Source organism: Pseudopodoces humilis, chromosome 2 (assembly GCF_049639895.1).
Source record: "Pseudopodoces humilis isolate 2021_Gansu_Grassland_sample_001 chromosome 2, ASM4963989v1, whole genome shotgun sequence".
In the NCBI taxonomy this organism is placed as follows: Eukaryota; Metazoa; Chordata; class Aves; order Passeriformes; family Paridae; genus Pseudopodoces; species Pseudopodoces humilis.
Window position 1 is genome coordinate 112,200,099 of NC_142201.1, and position 20,212 is coordinate 112,220,310.

A 20,212-nucleotide genomic window follows, 5' to 3' on the forward strand; every position below is an offset into this window, starting at 1 on the left:
TGAAATGTGAATGACCACTGCTAAGAGCTACCTAGAAAGCAAAGACATCCATTTGAAATGTTATTGAAATAGTACAGGACTTGCTGTAGACAGTAGGGAATCAGGTTTGAAATAATCAAGTGATAGGCACAATGAGCTGTTTTCATGGATATGCTTGAATAAATGTTGGAATTTTGTTTTTTATCTCTGTGAGGGTCAGAAATCCATGCAAGATAGACCCCAGCAGGAGTACTACTTCAGTCTTTTCCTTAACAAGTGGCAGCCATATATTAGATGGACCCTCACTACCACCGATGACCATTAACAGAAAATCCAGCGGCCCTTGGCAGTTACTTACAAGGTTAGACATTCATTCTGCCTTGATTCCTTCTCAAGAGACCCTTCACCATGAAATCTGGATTTTTGGATCAGATCTGGTTACTTCAAGTCATTCTTGCAGACTGGGCAGACACGTACAGCTCCTCTTTTCACTTGGAATAGAAAGAACATTACTGCGAGGATTTATTTACAGCAGGTAGATATCAAAGATGTCTACTGAAGTACAAGCAAAGCTGGCAAGGCAAGGTGGCTCAACACCCACTAAATAAGTCATCAGCCTTCCCTTGATCATCTATTAGTCACTCCAGTTTCTCTACTGTTATTACATGCAGTAGGCAGTGAAAATTAGAAAACTACACTGAAAAATAAATTGAAATTGTTCAAGCAGTTCTCTTTGCCATGTTCCATTCATTTTTTTTCTGAACTGTATGGAATATATAAACTTGAAAGCAGCAACTCCTACCAAAGCCTTTTTTAAATGGTTTTACATGCAAGTTTGGCAAAGACATGAACTGAGAAGCTGGATAAGTCTTTACACAGAACAGGACTGGTTCAGGCAGTTGTTATTCATTAATGCACCATTTTGTTTTGCAATGTTAATTCAAAACAAAATGGTGGGGATTTTTTTGAGAACAGGCATCAGTCAACCATAATTTAATTAAAGCAAAAAACATCCACCCACCTGTCCCACCCCCTACAACTGTGAGTTGTAGAAGACAAGCTTGGTTCATTTCCCATTTACTGGCAGAACTATCTGGCAAACAAGCTCAAAACCAAACTCAGTCACACTTGCCAAAGAGCTTAATCCTGGACGTGCTCTTTGTGAAACCGTCTCAAGTAATTTTCAGAGTGCTTTCATATTTATTTATTTAGGTAAATAGGTATTCTAATCAGAGTTTATTACTCCATTGTGTCATAAATATTTCTCTGGTCTAGTCATAAGCTGTTAAACAACATCTGTCACCAGAAAGTTGACAGTCAGCTTGTTTCACATTCTTATCAGGACCTACTTGCTGAAAACTCAGTTGCCTAATTACCTTTGACAGTTTAATGTCTAAATATGAGACATACTTCTTCCAGGTAGCCTAATTCAAGTTACATTTCCTTCCTAACATATCCCTGAAACCCAAATCATTAAATCATTAAAGCTCCCAAATCATGATTATGTAATAATCCCCCGTAAAATAGCTACTCCTCCCTTCTTAGCCCATTTTTACATCTGTTATTATCACCCCAGTCCTATGCTTCCTTTTTCCCCTCCCTGTTCCAAAATGCTATTAACACTATCTCCAGCATTGCAGGCTTCAACAAACTCACAGCACATTTTCCAAGGAATCTGGAATCCACCTTTATTAAATTCCCAAAATATATGTTAAAACTAAAGCTTGCACTCTTTTGCATCACATGAAGACAAACTAATCCTTTTCAATTTTGTTAAAAGGTCTGTTCCTTACAGAAAGAAAAGACTGAATTACAGGAAAGCCCATTAAACAAACAAAATCCCCAGCAAACCAGAACGCTTTGGCAATGTGCAGTTTGGCAAACTGAAACTATTTTGTGACAGAAGAGCTTATTGAATAGTCTGACAAGCCTGTAGGTATATCTACATCTATCAAATGCAGGCTCCCAAATTCTGATCTAGATTTTGTTTCTGTGACTGGAGGCCTGAAGCTTCTGGGTTTTGAAGTAGGAAAGTGAAGTGGAGAAGGTGAAGAAGTGAAGTGTGAAGAAAACTCATCAAAATAGTTAATTACATCACTAATAGCTACTCTGACAATCTAGCTCAATCTTTTGTACTTCCAGTGCTGAACTCAAAATAAACAAAGCCTAGCTTTCTTTTTTTTTACTAAATTTCTGGACTCCATGAGCGAAGGACCCTCTTCTCCTCTTCTTTAACATACACAGTCATCTCCAAGGCAGATAGGAAGTTTCCTTAATATGCCACAGGTTTTTTGAGCTAATACCATGGAGATCCTCATTCACAGGTGGTCATTTAGGATTTCCCCTTGTGCTTTCTGGTGTCTTTTGGCTGCTCACACTTGATGTTTGGTTGTCAATTTATAATCTTCGGGATGTCAGTATTATACAAACCAAAGCCAGGACTTAATTTCACTCTGAATACCACAAGTGCAGCCCTTTTCCAGAGATTCAGAGAAGTGACAGCCACACAGACACGAAATGACAAAATACGCACCAAAGGGCAGGGAGGGATGACACAAACCCTCTTTTTCCATCAAACATGGGGATCAACAGAATATAGTTATAACACCAGGAAGCATATCCCCTTAACTATGTCAGCACTTTGTACAAAGACAAGCTTTGTCTCTGAAACTTCTCCTAGTTTATTGTACACTCTACTCTTACAGGCTACCAACTGCTACCTTAAATAACTTTTGTTTCCCATCACCACTGCCCACCTGGAAAACACATCCATGCTTTTACTCACTCTTTGGATGATTAGAACACTATTCCAAACTTTCAGCCTCTATTTGTTCACAGTCAGGATGCTTTGTTTTAAGTATCACAAGACATCATACAACTGGAGAACAATAAAAACATATATTAAAAAAAACCTGGAAAAGTGAAACAAAACAAAGTGCAGACCACATTTTTGTCACTTAGAAACATTAGGCACTTCCTTCTAAAAACACATGTATAAACAAAACTTCTGCTGAGACTCTGTAATGAGCCAGGGATCTGCCTTCCTTGTCCTGGGAGGATAAAGACATCATAGGTGGGATCAATCTGGGGGATGGAAAGCTCAGCAGATGTGAACCTTTATACTTCTGCACATTTTCATTATTTAGTTATTAAGCAGTTTGCACTTCCTTTTCCTCAGGGAAACTCAGGTTTTGAATGGTTTGTTACCACCCAACTTTAGCTCCTGATGGATCCTATTGTCTCAGGAAAAGGAATAATCCTCTGATCTCCATTTATATTCCTGGTTCCTCAATAGTTGAAAGAAGTTCCCATTATTTATTCTGTCTTAAAGAGTCATTCCTCAGAATACTCCATTTCTCAGATGCTATTCAAGGTGAAAATACAGGGTTTTCCAGACCCAGCATTTCCAGACCCAGCATGAAAAGTTAAATCTCCTTAGAGGTCTAAGCTATGGTCTGTCCCTTGTGGCAGGAACAACCACAACTCCCTCATTCCAAAAGTAGACATCCAACTCAAAATGCCCTCACTCCAGAATTTCCTTTCCCTTATCTGTTCTGACCAATCTTTTACTTTATGCTTCCACACACAGCTTATTGCCAGAACAGGCCTGAAAGATCCAGGCTGCTGATACTGAGCTTTTCATTCAAAATAAATGGCAACGTGGGAGATCAACAGCTGAGAGTAGGGAGGGTGTGACTTTCCTCCATTTTAAACTGATTTAAATTTATCTGTGCTTTGGGAGGGGTTTTTGAGAATGGAGATGGGGTGAAGTCAGGTTGAGGGACGTGGGGACAACCTAAAGTGTACATGTTGAGCATATACCTTTCAGTAAAGGTCACACGTACACACAAAAGCAAAAGTCAACCCCAAACTGCAAATAATTGTCTTGTACTTACAAACCCTTTTCTCCAGGCACTCTTTAAAAGTTTGGTTTTGAATTTCAGCAGATATTGGAAGCTTAATAGTGGGGACTCTCAACAACATGTAAACTAATTATTGATTTTCCCCCTTAAGACAGCAAGCTCATTCAAAGGAAAAGAGATAATCCTCTTAATGTTTTGCTCTAAGAACCTCTAGGAACATAGATAAAATAACTTTATAAATAGGTATCCATTGAGAATTTATTTGCATTTCAGTGTAACAGGGGCTGATACAGTGCTCTTCTAAAACCTATTATTTGCCAAAGAACTGCTGCCCATACAGTTTTAAAACGTTGCTGTATGAGTAAGATCTTACATGTTTTATGAAAAACTGTTCTGTCTAGTATTTAAAACCAGTTGGTCCATTTACTTCAGACAAGGTAATTCTAAAGCCTTAAAACTGAACTTTTGTCACAGTGACACCTCATTTCTCCAGAGGTGGTTTGCTTGTAGCAGATGTTCAGCTCTGTTTACTAATCTAGGAGTGAATGTATTTCAAGGACTGGAAGACATTCTTTCAATTTTTTTTTCCTTCCAAAAGCCATCTGTATTTTTTCCTACCTCTCCCATCACCTTCTTTGTGTTTTCTATAATGTATATAATTACTGAAGCACTAAACCCTGTGTTTACTATTGCTCAGAACCAGAGACACTTATTCTTACATATCCTGTTCTTTCAGTCCTGATCATGAACAAAATCAATAGTTTATTACAGAAACAATTTTTCATCTGTGTCACTTTCAAATTGCACCTCATAGTACTCTAATATACAGAGATATTCCCTGCCACCTTCATTTATTAGTGAGCAGGTCTTAAATTAGAGGCAAAAGGTTTAATGAAAGTAGTTTTCCACTTGCAAATGTCAGCTTACTTCTTATTTTCAATGAAGTATCTCGCAGTATTTGTCAAAACAAAGAACTGAAGCCTGGCCTGATGACTCCATCATGATGACACCGCTTCAGATACACTGTAAACCACTGACTGTGTCATGGTGGCAATAGAAGGCACAGAAAGGGGAGAAAAACAATTAAATAGTTTTATTTTTTTTAAAATCCAAAACCACAGAAAGACCCCTAGCAAAACCAACAGTTTACAGATGGCTTAGCCTGGCTTGTTTAACACTAAATAAATCAAGTTGCAGTTGACAATAAGACTTCATGGTTTTGCTACAAATGCAGCAGACAGTAATTTAACATGAAATAATCAAATAATCACTGTTTCTGACAGCACTAGAAGTGACAGCGCTTCTAGCAGTCAACTACCAGGTAAAATGTATGCTGAACATGGATATTTTTAGCAGTACCTAAGGAATCAGTAAGAAAACCTGAGTAACGTGACACCCAAATAAACACAACTGTTGCATCTTCCTTTGCTTCTCTTGGCTTTCAACAAGACACCAGGAACTATAAAACCTTTTCCAGTTGTCTAAACGCTACAAGAGTGCAAGGAGTTGTTTCCACCATGGATCTCTTGCTTAAGTTACCCTTCTGCTCCATGAATTCAGAGGCAGACCATGGCATATCTTATTCAAATAAATGAAAATATCCACCCAGAATAACAGTTCTGTTCTTTCAACAGGAAAAGGAACCCACACCAATATATTTTTAGAGCAAGAATTCTTTCAAAGGTGTAAAAAAGCCATTTTGTAGAGACCAAAATGAAACAATTTTGCAGCTGCTTGGAAAGAAAACACCTCTCTACCATTTTGCCTTTCCTTCAAGAAATAAAGACCAAAGAACAAATCAAGCTGCAATTTCCTCCCCTATACCTGAGGTGACTTTTCGTCCACAATTAATTCTCCCTCTCTGATCAAAATAAGAACTTACAATTACTGATCTTTATGAATTAACCCTTTCCTTTGCACCCAGAGAATTTCTAAGCCCACTAAATTCTTTCATTTGATTGACACCTTGAGGGTGAGATCCACTTTAAACCCACAAAAAATTCACAGTAATATGCACAATTTTCCCAGGTTTTCATATTTTTGGCTAACAAATGTAGTCCATTTTTGTTGTTCATGTATAAATCCTGATTTTATACTGAAGATTCTATTAATAATTTATCAGACAATTGGGCAAAAAAAATATAATTGCGAGAGTCAAGTCAAAGTTTATCATGTCTGTAGCAGTTTTTAATAATTTCTTAATCCCTTATAAAACCTTTATTAACAAAGAGACTAAGCCAAAGGTGCATTCAATTATATTTGCTAAATTTTCTACATTGGGTACTGGCTGTCCATCTTACATGGTTTAAATCCCCTTTGTCAAGTAAAACCATGAAGATTTTGCTTTTAATAGAAAATCATCCAACACTATCAGGAAATCACACAGAACTTTTCAGCTGAATTGTTGCTTATTCCCTAATTGCTTAAGGTTTTGGTATTTACAAAAAAGTTCAGGAACACTGTTGTCAGAAAAATATTTAAACAATGAACTCTATGTTTTTTCCTATCAGAGGATTTCCATGTTTATGCACAGTTATTTGTAAACTACCTCTGCCTTGCCAGCTTTACATCCATTCCCCAGCTGCAATTACAGAGAGGGAAAAGAAACAGTGGCTGAGAATGGCACAAGCTCACAGGCATCTGGTAATTTATGTGTCATGTCTCCCCTTCTGAGCACAGTGTTTATATTATCTTTCCAATTAGTTTTGCCTGGGCTCTTAAATTCTTTGGACTATGTGGGGCTAGAGATTATTCTGCTAGACAAAGTGAGTCAATTGGAAAACAAATAAAGAAGAGAACATCAAGTTAAAAAATGCAGAGATTAAGAGAGACAAGGTTACTGAGGCAAAAGGATGTCAAGGGAAGAATTATAGTCCCAGACAGCAGCTCCAAAGTAGTTCCCAAAACCTTCTGTCTTACTAAAAGGGTAACTCTCCACAGTTTTTAGCTCTGTAGAATGCAAAGGTATACTGAAGGCACAAGATTTATTTTCTCTGTAGTCTAAGAAGATAAAGGAGCCATTTAAATCTGTTTAAATACACAAGATGCGTGGGGGCAGACTATGAAGCAGAATACCAGCGATTTAAGGAGCAGGGTCACCATTCCATATAAATTTGGTGTGTGCTCAGCCCAGTGGAATTCTCATCCCAGACACAAACAGCACATTGATCATCAGATTTCAAAGGTTTTCTCTCACTGTGTGTGGAACAGTGTGTCAAAGCTGTTACTGTAAAGAAGGCAGTAAATGGGTGAAAAAGAAACAAATTATTTGAGTTATTCTGGAGTCTACATGGCTACAACATGGAAATTTTCACTTATTACCTTTTCATGTTATAACGCAGGGCACCACCAATGAAAAACAGATATCTTGACTTTTTCTACATTTGAGTCTTGGTCTGTGCCATGCCAATTCTGCTGGCTGGCATCCTACTCTGGCTGCTACAAAACTGATATCTATAGTCTGTGAACAAAACCATGGCCTCTCCTTGTCCAGTTAAGTAGAAAATATTGTTCATTTTCAGTATTGGACAGATGTTATGCCTCTTATTCTATCAAACTTTCATCTTGGATTAGAACATCTTGTTCTCTAACATTTCATTTGGAAAAGTCTGTTAACACTATTAATGCCTGCCTTTTCTTCTTTCCAGTCTTCTCTCTTTTAGGTAATTTATCAAGTATCATAAAATGAGATAGAGTTAATTTCCCAAAACAAATAGTCCCCAAAAATCCAGCTTTTACATTCCTTGCTGTCCTGCAGTGGAGTTTGCTCTCAAATCCTGCATTTTTTGGTGCTAGATTTCCCAAATGAGGTGTGAGGTCAAAATCTATGAAACTTCCTCGTGGTTTACATCTGACTTTGTTCAAAACAGCCTCTCCAGTGCAAAACCTGTAAGATAAACATTATCCTCTGAGCTTTTTTAGTTTCCTTTCCTGAGGGAAATATCGTGTGGCTAACATTTAGTCCTCGTGGCATAGATTTTGTAGCATTTTACCACTTTTCAAGATTTAAGCCATAATGCAGATAGAGTTCACTGATGCTCACACTTTCAGCCCCACTGTGTACTTTGCCAGCCCCCCAGTGTCAGATGTTAAGGTCAGAGTTCAGCTGGTGTCTGGCTGCTGAGTGGTATTTTGTCCTCTGAACAAAACAATCGCCAGCAGGATCTCATGTACTCCGTATCCATCATGTTAGCACTTTTCCAGCATCCTTATCTCTGCCTCCAGGAAGCCGTGTTGATGATGTTCTTTCATTATCCCAAAGCAACTGTGGTGAAAGGTGAGCGAGTCCTTGATGAGGCTGAGCACACAATGGGGCCCGTGCTGAACTGATACTGCAGGATGCTGCACAATTTGCTAACTAGGTTTGTGTCATGAGGCAATTATTCATTTAAAGCTGTCTGAAAACAATAACTTAAGTATATTAGGAGGCTCATTTTTTTACAGCTTTGCCAGGGATGGGGTCACATAGCCAGAGACTCTTGCAAAGCATTATTTTTGCTGGATGGACTCTGGGCTTCCTGTCTCATACCAGCCTCTAAAGAATCTTTCATGTTGACAGGACCTTACCTATCTGTGTTAGTAGATTTTCCAGAGTTCTTCACATATGATTCTTCACATAAGATGTAATTCTCCAGAATTAAACGTTTGTCACCTCAGATATATCAAAATATCTGAGAATATCCTTTTGTCATACTGGGAAGGAGGCTGCAATCATGCACTGAAAAAGTATTTTCTCATACTTGTTATTGGAAGGGACATCTGATTTGGAGAAGGAAGTCTCTGAAGCACCAGGACTTTCCTGGGAAGAACTGGACAAGATGTGATAGAATCTGGTTGTTTGCTGTAAGTGGTGAAAAATCCTGTCCCTCTCTATTCACCAAAAAGAAGTATTTTAGTATGGGCTAGGCCAATGGCAGGCATAGCTTTCAGTCTGAAACTTAAAGTGTCCTTTTGTATGGTTTTTTTTTCCTTTGCATTTGTCAATGCCTCATCATCTCCATATATTGATCTGGTCCCAACTTCAGCTTCTTTCTCACTGTAATGAACAAAATATTAAAAGAAGAAATGTATACTATTTTAACTGGAGCATCTTTTTCCCACACATATCCATCTATTTATCTATCTCCCATATTCATCAATCCCTATCACAATCAACATCACATACTAGAAAAAGTTTCATCATTGCAACACACCTCACGTGGGAAGGGATTGTTACTCCCCTTTGTCTAAAGAGACAGCAGCATGGACAGGAAAAGTATTTTTTTACAGAGGACTACTGAAGTATGCACATATAGAAAGGTTTGAACCATTGAATTAATTTTCTCTCTACCATTTATTTCATGTAGTATTACAATATTTCACTGAATAGTGAATATCATCTGCCAGAAAAATTATTGAATTCTTCCTGATTTTAGATGGATTTCAACTCAGAATAATTCAGTGAAAATTCCTTAAAAATTGCATGTAAACAGTGATTCTCATATTTGAAACTTTGTTAATAGCATTCATTAGCGTGAGATGACAGAAATGTTGAAAGTGCATGGATGTAGCAATGGAAATTTAGCAGTATTTGGAACAAGTGTTTCAGTGTCCTCTTCTGCCTCCTTTATCATTTAGGATTTTATCAGTCTTATTTTATAAACACATCCAACTTCATCTTGTTAAAAGGGCTGCTTTCACTGTTGCTTTGAAATTCTGCCAACACCTCCCTTATAATGCCCCTGATAATCATCAGGTAGCACTGTGACTGTTGCTGTCACACCTTCATCGCTTTGCAGGTGTTAAAATTTGGGAGGCAGCGATCACTGGACTGAAATTTTCAGATTAGTGCAATTCCTGTGGGAGGAGGGTCACAGTTGTCACACTGATTTTGGTAGATATGAGCTCAGCACAGAATACAGTAAGATAATCTGCAGTACTGTCAGCTGCTAGCTACACACAAATGTAAGCACCTTTCAATTAAATGTAGTTTGTGACAGGGAGGAGAGTTAAATAGATTGAGCTTTTTAAAATAAAACTGTCTTCTAGAAATAGAATTTATTCTCTACAACTATAATGCCAACTTTTTTTTTTTTTTTTAAAGGCAAATCTGAAGACAGGAAGCCAGGGCTGGGATTTGGTAACACCAAGAGACTTGTACAAAAGTGATAGCCATGAGCTGAAACATGCTTTGTTTTGACTTCTAGAAGGAAAGGTCTGTGCCTTATCTCTGGCGACCCTATAGGGATCTGTAGGGATCTTCTTTTTTTTAACTTTTGAACGGGCTGAAGAGGAAATTGCTTTTTCAGATCCTATAAATAAATTCTGCTCATGAAATCACGCACTGCAAAGCACCAGAAGACAGTCCCCCTCCCAAAGGGTAAGTGAGCTGCTTGTATAACATTCACAGACCTCAAAAGCCCAGTAAAGAGGTGTCTGGGACCTGGAAATTGTTCCCTCTTATATTCTGTGGCTCTGCAATAGAAGGGTGAAACTTTAATAGTACAACCAAGACATACATGACTTACAAACCCTTTGCTCCTGCCTCTCAAAAATCTCTCAAGTATCCATGATTAAGTAATTGTAAGTAGTAAAAGGAATAACTCTGCAGCAGAGTAAGAAAGCCTAAAGCATCACAAACATTTATTTTGGGGTCTGTAGAGAAAGCAGAATGATTATCAGTAGGTTTTGAGGTGCATTTGAGATTATAGTGAGGCTGGAGTGTTCAGTTCTGGTTGCTGGTTCAGAAGAAGGAAGGACACTGTTGAGATTGATAAGGTCAACAAAATGATAGTAACTAATTCAAAAACAAGATGTCAGTGACTGAAGTTATAAGGAAGGGATTAACCTATAAGCAATTTAGGTGGAATGTGTTTTTCAGTACACAAAGGGTAACTGACACACAGGATGAAATAAATTGGCAAGGTCAGCATCAAATGAGCAGAGAAATCAAGAAGAAATGGGATAACACTTTTAAAAAACACAAAGTAAAACAATGCCCGGCATAGGGGGAAAGATTCCATAACAACTACAGATCACATCCATTCTCAAAGTTGACAAACACAAAATAAAAGTACAAGTGAAAGGTACAGGGTGTCCTTGTTCTTCTGGGAAACACAAAATTACAGATTCAGATTACAAAGCCTGGTAACCAAGCATCTGTGGATTGGGATACAATTTCTAGGCAGAGCAGGTGCTGACAGATGTTAGGGCTCTTTTTATTATTCTGTATTACAGCACAGCAGAGGATGTTCATTCTTTTTTCTTTTCCATTGCAGTGTCAGCCAGCAGTTGAGAGAAAAGGCTCGAGGAGAGAAAGAGAAAGGGTGAGAAGAAGCCACTTTTATAATACTGCAGAGAAATAGAGTTTGGTATGAGCCATAAACCACATTTCACAGAACAGCAACCCCTTTAAATCTCAGACACCAAATAAAAGGCAGCTCTGTCACTCTCTTTGGTAGTGATTAACATGTGGCATTGAATACAAAACACACACATTTCTATTAACAGAAGGTAAAATGGAAAATATTTCTAAACACTACAGACCAGTCTAAGGATGAAAGCAATTTATGGAGGTTAACAATTAAAAAGAAAACAACAAGGATTTAGAGAAACAGAGGAAACACTCAAATTCTATTGAAAGAAACTAAATTTGTTTCGACATATTCATATTGATTTATCTAAACAAAGGATGTTGCTCCTCGTGCTACTCCAGCATTGTGATGTGAAAAAGAACTTTAATTGTTTCCAGAAAGAATTGGGATTTGAAAAAAAAAAAAAAATCTGTGATGGCCCAAGTTTGAAAGAATAAGTTTTATTACAGGGAACAGAAAATGTCACAGGAATCACTGGAAACCGAGCCAATGTCAACATTTTGAATAAGATGTAAGAATTATAATGATAACAATACTTTGGAAGAGCTTGCAAAGGAAAACAGAGGGAAAGAGAACTTCAGAATCATCCCAGAGGAATTTCTGGGAGAAGTGGGGTGTGCTACAGCATATTTTTCATGCTGTTTGATGTGAGAAAGCAAGACAACATTATTAATTTTGAAACAATCAAAGGTAAAAGGATGAGAGTCATTGTTCGCTGCTGTGAGGAAATTCCTATTAAAGATATAAACCACAAACCTAGGTAGAAAGCTGCAAGAGGCAGCATTTGTAACAAAAAATCAGGGAATACTTACATTTTTATAAAGCCAACCCCAAAAACTCTGCCCTGCCTGTTGCTTACAGGAGATTTCTAATGGCTGTGAGGCAAAAAACAAATAAGTATTGGAAAAGATGATTGTTATATTTATGACACAAATAGAAAAATTAATAAAAAAGTAGAAAAACTAATAACATTGCTACCAAGTGCAACACAGCTAAAGAGGAGAAGTTCCAGAGGAGATGGATACATTAGCAGTTGAGGAAAACAACATAAAATTACACATGTTCAGTTCTTACTTTGAGATGATCCTGTTCCCTCAAACGACCACTTGGACTCTGATTAGTGTATGAAGTATTCTGCTGGAAAATACCAAAAAAATTCCACAGTATAAATATTATGGTTTGCAGAGGGACTGTAGTATTTTGCAGGAAAAACCCAAAACAGTAGAACATAATTATCTGCAGGAAAATCCAATAGTCCTAGGTTAAAGTTAATCCCATAAAATATATATCCATATATTGGAAATGTTATTTGGGAGACAGATGTTAAGTAAAGACAAGGTAAGAATGATGTTGTTCCAAGCATGCCTGTCTCTAGAGACAAATATAAGCCAAAATAATTTGGAAATATATTTGCTTGAAGCGATGAAAGAAATCAGTATCTCCACAGTATCATCCTTTGTCTACAGCCTATAATTGTAGCAAAGGTTGTTTCTACTAAAAGTGAGCAAGAATTTTTGTAGGGTTTATTTGCTGTTAAACTGAAAACTGATTTTTTTTTTTTTTTTAATGGTGCTTCAGTCTGGTGGACTTCCTGTATAATTGCCTAGAGGATGATCAAGAAATGAATCATGGTATGGATGTGGGTTATGTTGCCCAAAAGTTCCAGCTGAACACAGAACACATCAAAGCTGAACAGGAGCAAAGAGAAGTGACTTTTCTAATGTCATAGGCCAGGTCAGGCACAGCAGCAGGAATAGCATCCTGCTCTTTGAGCTTTTAACCTCACTCTCTAGCTCCCACACTTCACTACCTCAAAGGCAGAGATTTCTACACCTTTCTCTCTGATATGTCCATGTGCACCTTTGTGCTTCCCTTCAGTCGAAACTCGTGGCTTTCAATGGAAGTTCTTATTTTGAGAAAATAGAATTCTGTCAGTGACACAGATGTGTGCCCCACATTGCTGTGTGTGTGTGTGCCGTCACTCTGTGCTCATCAAATCTTACTACTGCTTAAAAAAGGACTCAGTTGGAAAATATTGCCAGGACTGCTGCATGCTTTTTTAATTTTTTTTTTTGAGCAGTCAAAAGAGGAGGATAAAAAAAAATAGTGACACAAGAACAATTCAATTAAAAAAAAACAAAACAAAAATAAGGACTCTGCATTATCTCTAATGAAAACAGACATTACATAGTAAAGAAAAAAAAACAAACAAAAAATTCTCAAGCAAATTAACAATGTTGAATTCTTCTGAGAATATCTGGCCACATACATAAAATAAAAGTGGGACACTGGAAGTACAGTGAGTCACAATTCAAGGATTCAAGGTGAGTGGATCTGGTAATCTTTGGGGGGTTTCTGAGGGCTAAGAAAAGTGAAAGTCTAAGGGAACATCCTGAGGTGGATGGAGTTACATTAATTGAAACCAGCTAAAATGTGGTGGGAAGGAAAGTAGCTGTCAAGACAAGGGAAGGCATCCATGAAAAGTAGAAATTAGTAGCTAATTGTAAGAGACAAATGCACAGGTCACTTTATTCACTGCTCTGCAATTTAAAGATTTCCTAATTTAAAGCCAATATAAGATAATCTATTTCTTATTGAAACCAGAAAGAAGCCATGTACTTAACTCAAGAAGCAGGATCAGACATTTACGTCCTCTTAGCTCTGCCACGGATTTTTTTTCATGTGACCTTGGACAAGTCACAATCTTTCAGTTCCTTATCTCTGGGTTGGGGATTATATCCCACCAGCTTCACAGAGGTGCTGAGAGATAAACATTTGTTCAGATAACGGGGTGATAACATCTCAGATACAAAAATAAATTAGAGCTATTATCTCCAGGGCAAGGGTAGAGACCTTGCATGCATTTGCACTGCATTTAGTGCAGCACAAGCTCAGTCCTCACCAGGGTCTTTAGATACCATTGTGATACAGATAATTAATCGCAGAAATAACTGTTCCAGTACAAGCAAGTAACTAATACAGGAATAGGAAAGGGGTAACAGATGAAGCCTTTCACACCACAGAGAAACTCTTCCAAAAATGTCAGTTTAAACAGCAGTTGTTGAATCAAAAAGTAAAGTTAAGGCCATTACAAATGCAAGACTGAAAATTGTTACCTTCTGATAGAGTTTTATCAGGCTACTAAAAAAAGCTGCAATCCCAATTCATAATCAGCAGCCTGGAAAGCCACAACTGTGGGAGCAAAGCTGTGCTGAGCCATGAACCTTTTTAGGATTTGTTCAGGTTATGAGCAGCCAAAGGGATCTGGCCAAATTCATCTGTCCCATCAAAGGCACCATGACAATTGGCAGGGTCTGGCACAGCATGGGGGACATCAACCACAGATTAATTATCACAACAACTTCAGGCAGCAATTCATGGTCCATTTTCAGAAGGATTCCCTGGGTTAGGTGTGGGCCCTCTCAGAAAAAAGTTTCAATGAACTAGACAGAAAATAACCTTAATTCCAGCCCTGAGAAGTACTGAATTATACACATTGGTTCATAAAACCTATAGAAAAAAATTGCACTGATAAATGTATATATGGCCATATTGGTTTCTTCTGCAATAAATTATGCAGGACTTTTGCAGAATGGGCAGTGAGAAGCTATTTTTCTGTTAATCTGGCAAGATTCATGAATGCTAAATTCACACTGAAATAAAGGAAATTAAGGACTCGATGTATAATACCTCTGATGAATAAATTTAAAGAGGTGCTGTGAAGAATAAACCTGTTCCTATAATATATTCACGTTCAGGATGGCTTAATGTATCTGCATATGTAATATATTTAATTCCTTTCTAATGCCAGTCATATGCTAATATTGTCAACTTAATTTTGGCCATTCATAAGACATGGCATCTGGATAAAAACATTCAGAGATTAAATCTTTATATTCAAGGAATCCTATAAATCACAGTATTCAACCTTTTCAAAAGTGATTACTGTCCATTCTGTCTAAGCATTGTTTTAATCTTTAAAAGACTAATATTAGTGTTTCCACAACATCATAAATCAAGTCAAAATCAGAATGAGGCAGACAGCAGATATTTACTCTGATGACTGAATCTGTCATGATAAATACTAATGTCTCTTCAGCAAACATTGCTATAAATGGGGATAAAAATAAAAGGCAAATCAGTTCTGTGCATTTAGCTGAAGACTTCAGAAAAAGGGGCTGTAACTTCAAGAAAAAAATGGGCTGAGGAGACTCAGGATGAGTTGAATGTCCCTATGAATTCAAAAAGCTCTCTTCAGCTTTTTTGAAATGACCATATAAACCATCTTACAAAATATTCCTGTAATTTTTTTTCATGAGGACAAAAAAAAATCAAAAAAAAAGAGGACAAAAGTTCTAGGGATTTTAGGGATTTTTTTATAAGGCTTTTTTTTTTTTTTGGCAAATCTAAGCTTCTGATTTTATAATTCTTTACAGGAACACAATTGTAAAACAATTTTTCATCCCTTTTAATATAGTTATTTGGGAGACAACCTTCTGGACTGAAAAATCCCTTTCTTCTACTTATACTCAGCCAATGACAGACTGTTAGGAGTAAAAAAAGCAAAAAACCCAAATCCATTAGTCTTTGCAACACTTTCAGGGAATATATATTTGTTTTATGTGAATGTGCACTATTTGAGCATAATTTGATTTAAATTTGACCTAATACTGACTTGAAAGTAATTCTTGGGTTGCAAAGGAGTTTAGGTCACAACTTCTTCTGTTCTAGGCTGCAGGAAAAAAAGTGCTGTTTTCCAGCCTTTTAAAATCAGCTTTTCTAAGAGCTGAGACAGGAGTTAACATAAGAAGATACCTCCCAAACTGTGAGTTAAAAATTGTCTGCAAATAGATTTTCCAGCAGCATCTCTGTCTAGGGCTTTCCCTTCTCCTATTAAAGAGTTCACCAGCTCTGCCAATCTCCCACATTCTCTAGATGGAAAGACATGTAGGGAAAAATTGAAAAACAAACAAGCATACAAAAGGAAATAAGGCAGGCAAGCTTTAATTATTCTGCAAAACAACACAAGTTTTTCAAGTTAAACAAGAAATAGCTGAAATTTTAGCTTTAGTAATTACATATTATTTTTTTAACATTTTATCTGCGTTTTTACCAAGTGAGCCACCTTCAGCTTTCAAATTTAAAGGCTCAGCTTCAGCTTTCAAGATTTGGTCTCTTCAGCCACCAAGCCTTGGAGTTGCTGCTGTGGGGAAAGGGAAATGCAGAAGACAACATATGGCCAGTGATTGAGCAGCCACAGGGAGATTAATGTCTCTCTATGACTCTCGTGGTTGGGTTCTTTTCCCCCTTGAACTGAAGTTGATGAGAGAGAGGCATTTTTTTCTCTCATTTGGTCTTGGTGCTTTATTCTTCTCTTATCAGCATTACATGTATACAAGGTACAAGGAGCTATGTGCACTAAGATAGAAAGGTGCAAAATGGCTAACAAAGATCTTCTTCAAGGTCTTTTATATGTCCATTTACCCAGTTAACAGATGCCAACTAAATTATTTTTCTTAGTGACCCAATGACCCAACACCTGAGTGCTGCACTGCAGCATTCTCTATCCAATCACCTACTACTACCCAAAAACCTCTAGAAGAAGAAGATGAAGAAGAAAGAAGGACAAGAGACAACACCCTAAATCTTCCATCTGGTCTTCTGTTCTCTAAACTACTTTAAACTCCAAACTTTAACTTTTTCACCCAGTGACATAAGAAACTTTCTAATTTACACATTTACCATCCTAGCTTTTTTATTTAACCTTAACAGTTGTTTTCAGGATGTTATATGAAATTCAGTGCTTCTTGGATGTCAGAGCCAGGTATTAATTTGTGATAGAGATAGATTTGTGCCTCTGACTCCAACAATTAATTCACACCATAACCACAGTATTTGTTCAGGGGTGAACAAGCTTCCAGCTGTGAGGCGGAAGGGGAAGAGCCACACAATGAAATTGGTGATTTTTTCCATATCTTGCTTTAGAAATAACCCTACACTTGGTGCATCCCCTCCTTCAGGCCCTCAGCTTTTGCTGTGCCCTGCCCTGCCCACTCTTTTGAGGGCCAGGCTCTCTCCTGGTAGGACAGTGTGTAGCTGCTGAGCTGTCACCTCCACCCCGTGGATGGAACCTTCTCCAGCAGACCCTGCTCCTTTGATACCCACCTCCAGCCAGCATCTATTCACTCTGTCAAAATTCCTCTTGCGCTTGCAAATTTTTATTGTGAGCTCCTAGGTTGGTTTAGGGGATCTCTAGGGTGTCATTTATGCTCCACAGTGCATTGTGGAGCTTTTCTTCATCGTGGTGTGGGTCTTTTTTTTATAAAGATCCAATCCCTGGAGAGTGAGGTCGCAAGACCCACTAGCTGTGGTGTTTAGCAACACAAAGACAACGCTCTGTTCCTATAAAATTCAGCAAAGCTTTAGGCAGGGAGATTTACATAGTGAAATCCCTTGGCAATAGAATTCATCAGCCCCTGGAATTATTGGAAATGAACCAGGGCATGCATTTATCAGGGTGTGCTCCATCCTTTTTTGCCCTGGCAGACTTGCTCTACAACATTTTAATTCTTGGTGTTAGAGGGTGCTCAGAGTGCATCCCTGCTACATCATTCAAACTGCAGCTGAGCAAAATATGGTAAGGAGAGACTCTCATTTATGACAGGGAAGGCAGCAAGTGGCTTTTGCTCTTCTGTAAGTCTTGTCTGTTCCATTCAGAACTGTTCATATTGACAAAGATATTAATATTTTGTGCTATTGTAAAGAAAATACTTGAATCACTAAAGCTTCAAAGTAACAAATGAAGTTTTTTAAATAGTTCCTTTAGAAAATATTTCAGTGCAAAGATCTTACAAATGTTGGTGACAAAAAGGCAATTGCATTATTTCTAAATGAATATTGTAAGATTTTAGGACTGAACATACTTGGAAATGCCTGTACCACAGTCCTATAGAGACAACTGAAACAATTCTTCTAACTGCCCAAATTCTTGTTTCAGAATTTATAACTAAGTTCAATGTTACTTTCAGTATCTTTGAATCAGTATTTTTTAAAAAGGAAACAGGGTTTTTTTTATCAGCAGCACAGCTGGATGCCATAATTCTGGGAGAAGGAAAATGTTATCAGGGATGTTTAAGGACCAATGAAGGACTTTATTGTTGTCATTAACATTTGTATCATTGTCAAGAACATAGTTTCTTACTTAATTTCTCATAACTTAGTTTCTTAGATTGTTGTGCTAAGTTCTTGGCTAAAAATAATGGCATAAAAAGTAATATAATTATGTATATTATGGAAAACTATTAAAATGTTGCCTGCTACCTAAATTTTTCTTCATAAATATAGAAGGTTAATTATCTTATTTATTCAAGGTTTATACTCACAAAATGCTGGACAAGTAACTGAAAAAAAAGACTCAAATCCTGAATAGTTCAAGAGCCAGTCAAACTAAAATGGACATATACACACAAAAAAACCCCAAACAAACAAACAACAACAACAACAAAAAACCAACCAAACCAAAACCACCAAAACAACCATTAATTCAGAGTTGTGCTCCAGCTTTCCAAATCATTACCACACACAAAGGCCCACCCAGAAGTGAAGACTCTCCCCCAGCAAAAGGCTCTGTACACAAACACCTTCAGAAGCTGTCATGATCTGGATATAAATTACCTGCTTATCTATGTGATAAGTGCTCTGAACAAGTTCATATTTTCATCACAGAGATATGAAACAGAGGTGTGGCAAGGCAGACAGATATTTTAATTTAATGGAGGAAAAAAACCCAAATAAATTATTAGCCAAAACCTCCAGGGCACCTTCTAACCTAGATCTAGGTCTTGTCAGCAGCCAGAGGTAACTGAAGGGGCAAGAAAGTAAAGGGAACACCAACTCTTCCTCTATATTTTTATTGGCATGGAATTATATATCCATTTCCCTGCAGCCTCTGGGGGTCCCCCTGAACTACTGAATTTTGGGTTCCAGCACAGAAAGAGACATGGGATACGTCAATACCAAGCAAGACTCCAAATCCTGTCCTCTTTGCACTCATTTGCTTGGTGGGGTTCCCCTAGGAGAGCCAACACATGTTTAAATGAAACCACATGGTGGATTTTTTCTGCTGTATCTTGTAAAACCCAGTGACATGGCATAGAGGAATTAGTTAAAAATGGCTTGTGGTTTCATCATTTTCCAAGCTCCATGATGCTTCCTGCTTTGATTTTCAAAGACCACATGTAGCATTAGAGAATAAACCAAATTTCTCCATGTTTAACCCCTTATTTTATATGCCAGCAGACTCTTTTCCTCTATAGACTCCCCTATTAACCTATTGAAGGTGTTTACCTACAGAAAATATGTTAATATCCCACCTTTTTAATACAGAAAGCCATGATTGATGATGTGCCTCAAGAGTATGTCAACAACTGAATATGTATACAACTGAAAGATTCAGCACAGCCAGTGTTTACAATGTTTTCTCTTTTTTTGCTTTTTATTTATGGCAAGGTATCAATAAAAAGCTGCATTTTGTGGACTGAACACCATTCCTTTTTTAGTTTCAGGGAAATAACCTCACTGGTTATTATGGTTATTATGGCTCAACATTGATGATGCTCCTGTGGCAGTGAAAGTTCACAAATGGATTGATGGTAAAGGCAGCAATGAAAAAAAAAAAAAAAAAAGAGGCAATGAAAAATAAATAGCAAAAGAACAAAGAAATAAACAGAGTTTTTACAGACAACTGGTTAATTTTGTTGGTACAGAAAGCTGGGCTCCACCATTCCTTGACAAAGTGAATAATTAATACAATAAATTTTGTATTGCAGAATTTGTAGTGACAAGACATTTCTAGAGGTTAAAATGCAACTGGTAATTATACAGAGATTAATTCTGATGAGTGTGTTTTGAAGGTACCAGAATACCAAATGTAGAAGCAACATTTTTCCTCTTCACTACAAGGAAAGGGAATATTTGTGTGCACCTCAAACAAGTGAAATATGAAGATGAATAGTGATT